Raw genomic sequence first — 10,118 nt, forward strand, 5'->3', positions numbered from 1 at the left:
GTTGTCCAATCCTACAAGTTGTACTTACCACACAGTGAAAGATAACAGGGAATTAAATCTCAAAAGGCTCTTTAATTAAATTCTTTTTTATTTTTTCATTTTATCAGTTTGATTTGCGGAAAAGTAAAAATTGACTGGCAGATACTCGTAGAGAAGCGCACGTGAATTGATATAAATATACAACGGTTATACTTACCAAACCGTTGTATAAATCATACCAGCATATTATGCTAAGGGGTCGTTTGGTAGGGTGTATAAGAATAGTGCGGAATAATATGTATTAGTAATGCATGTATTAGTAATGTATGTATTAGTTATGCATGTATTAGTAATGCATGTATTAGTTATGCAAATATTATTTCTTATCTATTGTTTGCTGTGGTGTATTAAAATTATAATGCATTGCATAATTTTTAAAAAAAATAGTTGCTTATAAAAATGTCCTCCATATTCTCTAGCTTTAAAGAAGGACAATTTTCTCTTTAACCATGCTAATGCATGCATTAAAGCCTTGGTATTACTAATGTCATAGTTTTCTATGCATTACTTATGCATATGATAATGCCAAGTATGATGTATAACTAATACAAGTATTAGCTATACATAAGTTGAAAAAAGGTACAAAACAAGGTATTAGTAATGCATAGAGCTAATACTTGCATTATTTTTTCTAATACCTCCTACCAAATGACCCCAAAGTGATTTTATGAGGTGATAATTATTTACCCTAAAACATACAGTTGAATCTAGATAAGCGAATTAATTTGATCATGAAATAATGAAGTAATTAAAGAAATGTATAATAGTTAGCCTTGAAATGAGGACAAAATAGCAAAAATAGTAATTTCGGGAGCAGGGCTTCCAGGCACAACAGTAATGAAATCAAGGAGTAGAAAGATAAAATTGTATAAAGCTTTGAATCGGTTATAGCATAAGTTTACAAGTAAATTCGTGTCTTTTACAATGACAACAAAGCTCAATATTTATAGCTACGCGTAGGAAACAAGGTCCTAGGACCGTGTCATTCTTTAATGTCAATTATGAGAGTCATTGATGAATGCAACGGTGAGCATAAATAACAAATTCTCTGTAACGGGCGGCGTACTAAATGTTGTGGAATATTCTTCATTAAATGCTACCGATCGGAGGGTATTTGTTACATCTTACGGGTGTCATTCTTTCCGGTGACATACGAGATAATTGCCTTTGGTTCTAACTGTCCCCCGTCTTAAGTTCCATGTGTCACTCTCTTAAGCAACCACTTAGCATAGCGTATTTTACCGTATAAAATAATATAACTCTATCTGTTTTAATTTTTGTGAACTTGTTTAATAGAGTACGTATTTTAGGAAGAACTTAAAGATTTTTAAAGGTTGCAGTCTTAAATATGTCATAATATTTATATGGATGAATACTTTTAGAACTTATGGTTTGAAACATGTCATAATGCAATAAAAGCTTATTATTAAGATTTAAGAGTAAAATAGGAAGTTCAAATCAAAGTATTTTTAAATTAAAAAGTGTGCCATTATTTTTTAAACCGACTAAAAAAAATAGATTCACATAATTAAAACGGAGGGAGTACTTTTCCATAGGGCTGTCTTACCCAGATTTTTCTCTCATACTTGCCTGGCGATGCTCCCAAAAGTTGATTCTCCCAAAAGCTTCTCAGATATTAGACCAATTAGCTTTTGTAATGTTACTAGAAAGATCATAGCCAAGGTTATCAATGCTAGACTTAGCTCCCTCTTGCCTAAAATCATCTCTACTAACCAAAGTGGCTTTGTGAAAGGTAGAGCCATCACTGAAAACATTCTTCTGGCTCAGGAAATTATTTTTGATATTAGGAAACCTAAGAGAGGTGGCAATGTTATTATTAAACTTGACATGACTAAAGCATATCATAGAGTCTCCTGGCCATATCTATGTTTCATGTTAAGACATTTGAGTTTTGTTGAGGAATGGATTAATCTTATACATAGGTTCATTTCTAATAATTGATACTCTCTGCTAGTCAATGGTAGCAGGCATGGCTTTTTTAAATCCAGCAGAGGTCTTAGACAAGGTGATCCTCTTTCTCCCTCCCTTTTTGTCCTCAGTGCTGAATTACTGTCTCAAATGCTTAATGCTCTCCAAAACAATAAGAGATTCCATGGTTTCTACATGAAGAGACAAGGCCCTCAAGTCAACCATCCGGCCTTTGCTGATGATACTATCCTATTCACTAGTGGTGAAAAGCACTCCCTCCAACTTATACTAAATATCTTGAATACGTATGAAACTGTTTCTGGCCAATTGATAAACAAGAACAAAAACTGCTACTCTATGGCTGAGAATACCCCTTAGAGCACTATCAGAAGAATGGGAAGGATTCTTGGTATGAGGTTTGATAAACTTCCCATGAGGTACCTAGGCTGCCCTATCTACTATGGGAGAAAAAATATCTCTATCTTTGCGGATATGGTTACCAAAACCATCAACAGGGTTAGAGGTTGGCATATAAATTTTTTATCTAGGGGGCATGGCTGTCCTCATTAGACATGTTTTCCTAGCCATCAATACTCACACGCTGGCAGTTGTTCATCCTCCTAAAGGGTCACTAAATATGATTGAGAAGTTTATAGCCAGATTTTTCTGGTCTGGCCAAGAAGAGAGGGGAAGGTACCACTGGGTCTCCTGGTCTAATTTGTGTTACCCTTATGAAGAGGGGGGGGGGGGGATTTCAAAAGACTTGAAGATATTAATCAGGCTTTCAAGACTAAGCAATGGTAGAACCTGAGAGCCAACAATTCCCTATGGTCTCAATTCATGAAAGCCAAATACTTTGGCAATGAGCATCCAGTCAACCTTCAGTGGAGGAATGGGCAATTGCATAGTTGGAAGGCCATATGTAAGTTTAAGAGGGAATTGGAGCCCTGCATCCAATGGAAGTTGAAAAAAGGGAATATCAGTTTTTGGTTTGACAACTGGTCCAAGCTTCGTCCTATACACAATAGAATGAGAGGAGCTGTTATACAGGATAATATCAAGGTCAATGAAGTTCTAAATGATGGTCTATGAGATTGGTCCACTTTAAACATCCAGCCTCCTGATAATGTGAAAGAACATATTTCAGCTCTTCAAATTAATCTTCTTCTTAAAGAAAATGACATCCCAATATGGAATGAAACTCAAGATGGAAAGTTCTCCATAGCCTCTGCCTAGAAGAAACTAAGACAAAGGAAACAGTTCTCCCAATTTGATAGTATGATCTGGCACAAAAATGTGCCTTTTAAAATGGCTTGCATTACGTGGAGAACTGTCCATGATAGAATTGCCATTGATGATAGAATTAAAAAATTTAGCACTGATATTATTTCCAAGTGTTGTTTTTGTACATGTTTAAATACATGACTGCCATCATAGTAACAGTCATGTATGGGATATGGAAAGCAAAAAATGAAGCTTTATGGAACAAAAAAGTGCCAATACCAGGAAAGATGTGGTAGAGTATCAAAGAGGATAGCAAGCACAGAATTCAACTGATTGGTGACAATAGGAAAAATAGCAAAGAAAAGGAATGGATAAACCTCTTGTATAGATAGTATACTATAGAGCAAAGCTACCTAGGAGGGGTGCATAGAAGTAAGCTAGAGTAGAATAGCTTATAGTTCTAGTTGGTTACAAATTATAAATATTCTTGTCATGTGGAGATCAATAAAAATTTCTTTCACCCCAAAAAAAAAATGCAACCTGCAGAAGAGTATGTTCAATATTTGTTCATCAGTGGACAATATGCGCAACACATATGAGGCTACTATGCTGGCAAGATTGGCATTGTATGCAGGGGAATATCACTTAGAAACTTGCTTGTAAATTACTGGAATCCTAATACTTCTAACTCTGTCGCTGCCTATATTTGTAGGATACTTCCACCTATAGTAATATGGGAGTTATGGAGGTCAAGATGCAGCTCTAAATATGAAATGGAGAGACCAGTAGTTGCAAGATCTATCTCACTGATCAACTTCAATATTATACAAATTGTCACAACTCAATTCAGAAAATTGGATCTCAACTATACATGGGAGAACCCGTGGAGAGTTTGGGAACTACCTTTAATGGAAACTAATACCTCTGTGGTGAAATGGATTAAACTATTTTGTTCGTGAAACTTAACAGTGATGGTTCATGTAGAAATGGTGAATATGGAGGAGGAGGAGGTGTAGTGAGGGACAATCTGGGAAAATTTATAATGTCCTACTCCATTCCGTTGGGGCAAGGTACAAGCAATTGGGCTGAGACATGTAATTTCTTGTTTGGGATCAAGTGGTGTATAGAAAAAAGGTTCAACTTAATCCTTGGTGAAACTGATTCAATGTTACTACAAAATTGCATCTCTGGCAATTGGACCATTCTGTGGAGAATCAAAGAAACAGTCCAAGATATTAAAAAACTCAAAAATAGACAAGGCATCTTCACTAATCACTGTTTTAGAGAGGCCAACCAAGTCGCAGATAGAATGGCCTCTCTAAGACAGAGTCAGGAAAACCAGTACATATGTACAAATTTTTGCTCTTTACCTAGTCAGATTAAAGGACTTTTGAACACAGAAAGATGGCAAATGCCTTCATTTCGAGTCAAGAAGAGGAGACCAAGCATGCTCATGTTCGAGCCACCTTGTACTCACAGCTTTATTGCCACTTTACTTTGGGGTCAACGAGTTTGATCATAGCTAGGGAACTGTTATGTTTATATATCTTGAAACCTGCTAGTACAGGCTCCAAAATGTATACGAGGGTAAGGTCTAGTCCCCCTTCGACAACTTCTTTTTGCACACAGTGACAATAAAATTGTGACTCGTGTTTGAAGTAAAAAAAAAAAAAAAGGAGGAGTACTTCATTGACCATAGTTACATGAGAAAATTATATATGCAAACATATGATATGCTTCTGTCAGTTCGGTATACCTACTCGACACCAGCAAGTTTTCACCTTAAACTATATACAAAAAAGTGTACAATATCTGTATATAAATAACTTAAACCGTTCTCATTTTTGCTGCGTGCTCGGAGTTCTAAGCTGTTGAGGCGATTAGTTATGGTTTAAGATTGTGCGTGGTTAAGCTAAGTGAGTGAGTTAATTTGATCAATTCACTTATGAATAAGTTGACGCTTGACAATATTCATTCAATGCGATCAGTTTATTAGATGCCGATCATGGCCCTCTAATCTAGCCGTCACAACTTTCGCCTCTAAATATTAAATTAAATGCAAGCCATTTACACGTTTAATTTACTTCACCATATCTGTATAAACTCTTTGCATGTATATCTAAAGGATGTTATCTAAATCTATGAACGGTGCATTGTTATTTTTGAAAATCAGAACAATACAATTAATGAAATGTTTAATTTTGATATTTTATAGATTTGTATATGGGTAAACTCGGGGTTAGCACACACCCCGAGTTCTAGGTGAGACAAATGAAGTAAGTAGTATAAATATATGAGATAGAGACCGAATCTGAGATCTCTTCGAATCGAGGATGAAATGGGGTACTCGCCGCCGGGCCTGACGGTACAACACCCCCGGACCCGGAACGAGCTCCAGACCTCGGAAAGCATTACAAACAGTTGCATACGACTAACAGAGGGCCGTGATATCCACGCCTAATCGGATATCACAACGCATATCTCGTCCGATGTCGGTAGCGTATCAATAATTAGCATACAAAGAGGATTTTTTTTACCTTTTTGGAATTATACTCGGGGTAGAACTCCCTTACTATATAAAGGGGAAGATTTTCATTCAATAATGACATTGTAACACACATACCAAGGCAATACAAAATTATTTCTCCGCTTTCCAGCTATTGAAAAGTCTACTTTATTTTTGTTCTCTGTTCTTGATTGGCATCAAACCCAAGACTCAATCGAGGGCAGAAATTATATTGTCCAATCCAGGATCAAGGCAGGCCATAACATTATGACTGATTTGATTATTTGTGTTGAATCAATCTATATATTCTTAAAACTGCGTATAAATTCAATTGTTATCCATTTTAAGGGTAAGCGAGATTCATTATATTATCGTTTGACACACACCACAATAAGATGTACTCGCATCAAAATTATATTGGGCTGTGCATGTCCAACTCTCTCACACACATATATATATTTGAGGAGGTTCGATCTCTTTCATGTAATCACTTATTGAATCTTATTATATATATAAGGTAGGGGTCAATGTGGAACTTCCACCACCACAAGATAGTTTTAATACAAAAAGAATGTGTGATTTTGATGAAGTTTATGTTGGAATATATACCACAGCGGAAGCAATAGCAGAATCTTATTCACGTGTAATCTAAACAACTAGCACGTATGGAGATTTTAGGGTTACCTCTTGAAGCGTAAACACAACAAATCTATGTCGTTCTCCAGTTCCTCAATTAATACCACACACCAGCAGATTTCCATAGTCTTCTACTGTGTTACCCAAACAATAACCGAAAAGAGAGAATTTTGGGTGGGCAAAATTCTAGTAGAAACCGCAGTCCGAATCATACCCCAAACGTCCAACCCTTATATCCATATATATATAGCTGCGTTTTTAGGTCAAAACCGTTTTCAAAACCTGTTAGGTTTCCTTCTCTCACTAAGGGACGGTTTCCATGTTTTCTTTCCCACTAAGTAACAGTTTCCACTATTTTCTATTATTTAGGCACAGTAGGGACCACAGAATTTAATTAACAAGGCTTCCTATTATGATATTAATTTCGAAATTCTGAAACTAATTTCCATCATAATAAATTACGAATTATTCCACTAAAAATTCGTAATTGCACTCCTTAGTTCAATTTCGAAATTCTTCCATAAAACCTTATTTAACTCCCCATGTTAAGATTCAAATACTAATCAATCAAATTAAATTACTGACTATTTAATTTATTGATTACTTCCTTTAGACTTACACTTAACTTATTTCATGTGTCGGATACAAAATCCACCGGCCGGGTTTACACATGAAAACTTATAAGCTTTCATAAAGGAGTATCATCAATCTCAAAATCGAGACATGGATTCCATCAACTAATTATTACTTCGCCAATGTATATCATTGTTATCCAATTTACCAGGCTTATTGACTCGCGAAAGAATCTCGCCTTTCAATAAATCAAAACAACAAGTGACATACACAGCTAATAATTATTATATGAGGATTAAGAGTATAAGTACATTAAATAAACTAGAGAAATTATTTTATAAAGTCAGTATAAAATACTCATCTCTACTTGATCCGTTCAATACATACAAAATGTACTAGCACAAGAAGCTGGAATTAAACCATTCCCATAATCAAGATAAATTATATTTAATCTTGTGCTACAATCATTCCGATGATTTGTCCAATTCCATCATTAGATTGTGAACATTAACTTTTATGTCTAACAAGAACCGATGATTTAATCTTCCGCGTATAAGCTAAACTCTATACACTAAATCATCTACTATGTAAGCAATGGATGCACAAACCAACACATGATCTATTTAAAATGAAACTTTATTGAATTTAAACAAGTAAATAAATAATTGTTCATAAAGAATACTATAAGAATATGCATGGCTTATAGTATATTCTAACAATCTCCCACTTAGACTAATAACTATGCGTCTACAATTTTGACACCCATTCCTTCTACATGCTTATCAAAAGTCTTATGTGGTAAGCTCTTAGTAAACGGATCTGCCAAGTTGTTCTCTGACGCAATCTTGGTGACCACTACATCCCCTCTCTGCACTATATCACGAATTAAATGATATTTACGCTCAATGTGCTTTGCCCTCTTATGGCTTCGTGGCTCCTTTGAATTTGCAACCGCACCACTATTATCACAGTAAAGCGTAATTGGTGCTTGAATCGAAGGGAACCACACCCAACTCTCTCAGGAAGTTACCAAGCCAAACTGCCTCTTTGGCTGCCTCAGAGGCTGCCACATATTCGGCTTCCATGGTGGAATCAGCAACACAAGTTTTCTTGATACTCCTCTAACTTATGGCTCCACCTCCAAGAGTAAACACATTACCTAAGGTAGACTTTCTAGAATCTCTGTCTGATTGGAAATTCGAATCAGTATACCCAATAGGTACCAGGTCATCCGAATGGTAGATCAACATGTAATCCCTAGTCCTTTTCAGGTACTTGATTATATGTTTAACCGCCATCCAATGCTCTTTCCTAGGATTAGACTGAAATCTGCTAACAACGCCAATGGCAAAGCAGATATCAGGCCTAGTGCATAACATAACATACATGAGGCTCCCCACAGCTGATGCATAAGGGACCGCCTTCATCTTTTCTATCTCTTCATCAGTCTTAGGAGACTGATCTTTAGATAGAGAAATTCCATGTCTGAAAGGAAGAAATCCTTTCTTGGAATCATGCATGCTAAACCTGGAGAGTATTGTATCAATATAAAGACCTTGGGACAAGCCTAATATCCTTTTCTTGCGATCTCGCAAGAGTTTGATCCCAAGGATATGAGCCGATTATCCCAAATCTTTCATATCAAAATGTGTGGACAACCACTGCTTAACTGAATTCAACATGCCCACATTATTTCCTATGAGCAGTATGTCATCTACATATAAGATCAAAAACACCACTTTGTCCCCATCCCACTTTTTGTATACACAAGATTAGTTAAGACACTAATCAAAACCAATAGTTTTAATTACCTTATCAAAACAAGTGTTCCATGCCCTAGATGCCTGTTTTAGTCCATAAATGGACCTTTTAAGCTTACACGACATGTGCTCTTTGCCACTTTCCATAAAACCGTCTGGTTGCATCATATAGATGCACTCATCAAGACTTCCATTAAGGAAAGCTGTCTTGACATCCATTTGCCAAATCTCATAATCATAAGGAGCAACAATGGATAAGAGAATCCTTATAGACTTAAGCATGGCTACCGGCGAGAAGGTTTCCTCATAGTCGATCCCTTCTTTCTGAGTAAACCCTTTCGCTACAAGCCTTGCTTTAAAAGTTTGTACTTTTCCGTCTACACCTCTCTTTTTCTTATAGATCCACTTGCATCCAATGGGTTTAACCCCATCAGTTGGTTCTACAAGATCCCAGACCTGATTAGAGTACATAGACTCCATCTCTGATTTCATAGCAGCAACCCACTTATCGGCATCCTTATCATGTAGTGCTTGGTCGTAATTGACAGGTTCGGAGGTAGGCTCCTCAGGGATCCTATCATATGATTCTCCCAAGAGCGTATAACGAACTGGCTGTCTTATTTCTCTCCCACTACGACTACGCACTACATCAGTTGCAACTACATCACTTTGATTTTGTGGTTGAACCACAACATCATCAGGAACCTGAGTCTCCATGCTATCCTCAGGGATATCAACGACTTCTTCCTGTTGTGCAGTCTGCTCAACATGACTCCCACTACTTTGTGGTAGTATGACTACGGGCACTTATTCTTGTGGGACATTAAGTCTATTGACATTTCTCCCACTACTAAAGTGCAATGGTATGTCAAAATCGACTTTCGGGGTTTGGATATGGTCGTTTTGATTTTCAGATGACTGAGTTTCCATTCCTTTGCTAAGTTCCTGTAAAACGAGTTTACTTCTAGGAACATGGTTCATCAAATAGTCCTCTTCTAGAAACTTGGCATTTGTGCTAACAATTACCTTTTTCTCTTTAGGACAATAGAATAAACCACCTTTCGTCCCTTTTGGATAACCTATAAACACGCATACATCCGTTCTTGCCTCCAATTTATCCGTTTTCCCCTTTAGCACATGTGTCGGACAACCCCAAACTTGAATATGCCGCAGACTAGGCTTGCGCCCAGTCCACAATTCTGTAGGGGTCAAGGGTACTGACTTTGAAGGAACTAAGTTCAGAACATAATTCGCCATTTCTAAGGCATGTCCCCAAAATGACGAAGGCAAATCGGAATAACTCATCATTGATCTAACCATTTCCATAAGAGTCCTATTTCTTCTTTCAGCTACACCATTTTGTTGTGGAGTTCCAGGTGTAGATAATTGAGATGTAATTTCGCATCCTGATAAATAACCAATGAAGTCCGTAGAGAGGTACTCCTCACCAC

This window comes from Nicotiana tabacum, chromosome 5 (assembly GCF_000715075.1).
Source record: "Nicotiana tabacum cultivar K326 chromosome 5, ASM71507v2, whole genome shotgun sequence".
In the NCBI taxonomy this organism is placed as follows: domain Eukaryota; kingdom Viridiplantae; phylum Streptophyta; class Magnoliopsida; order Solanales; family Solanaceae; genus Nicotiana; species Nicotiana tabacum.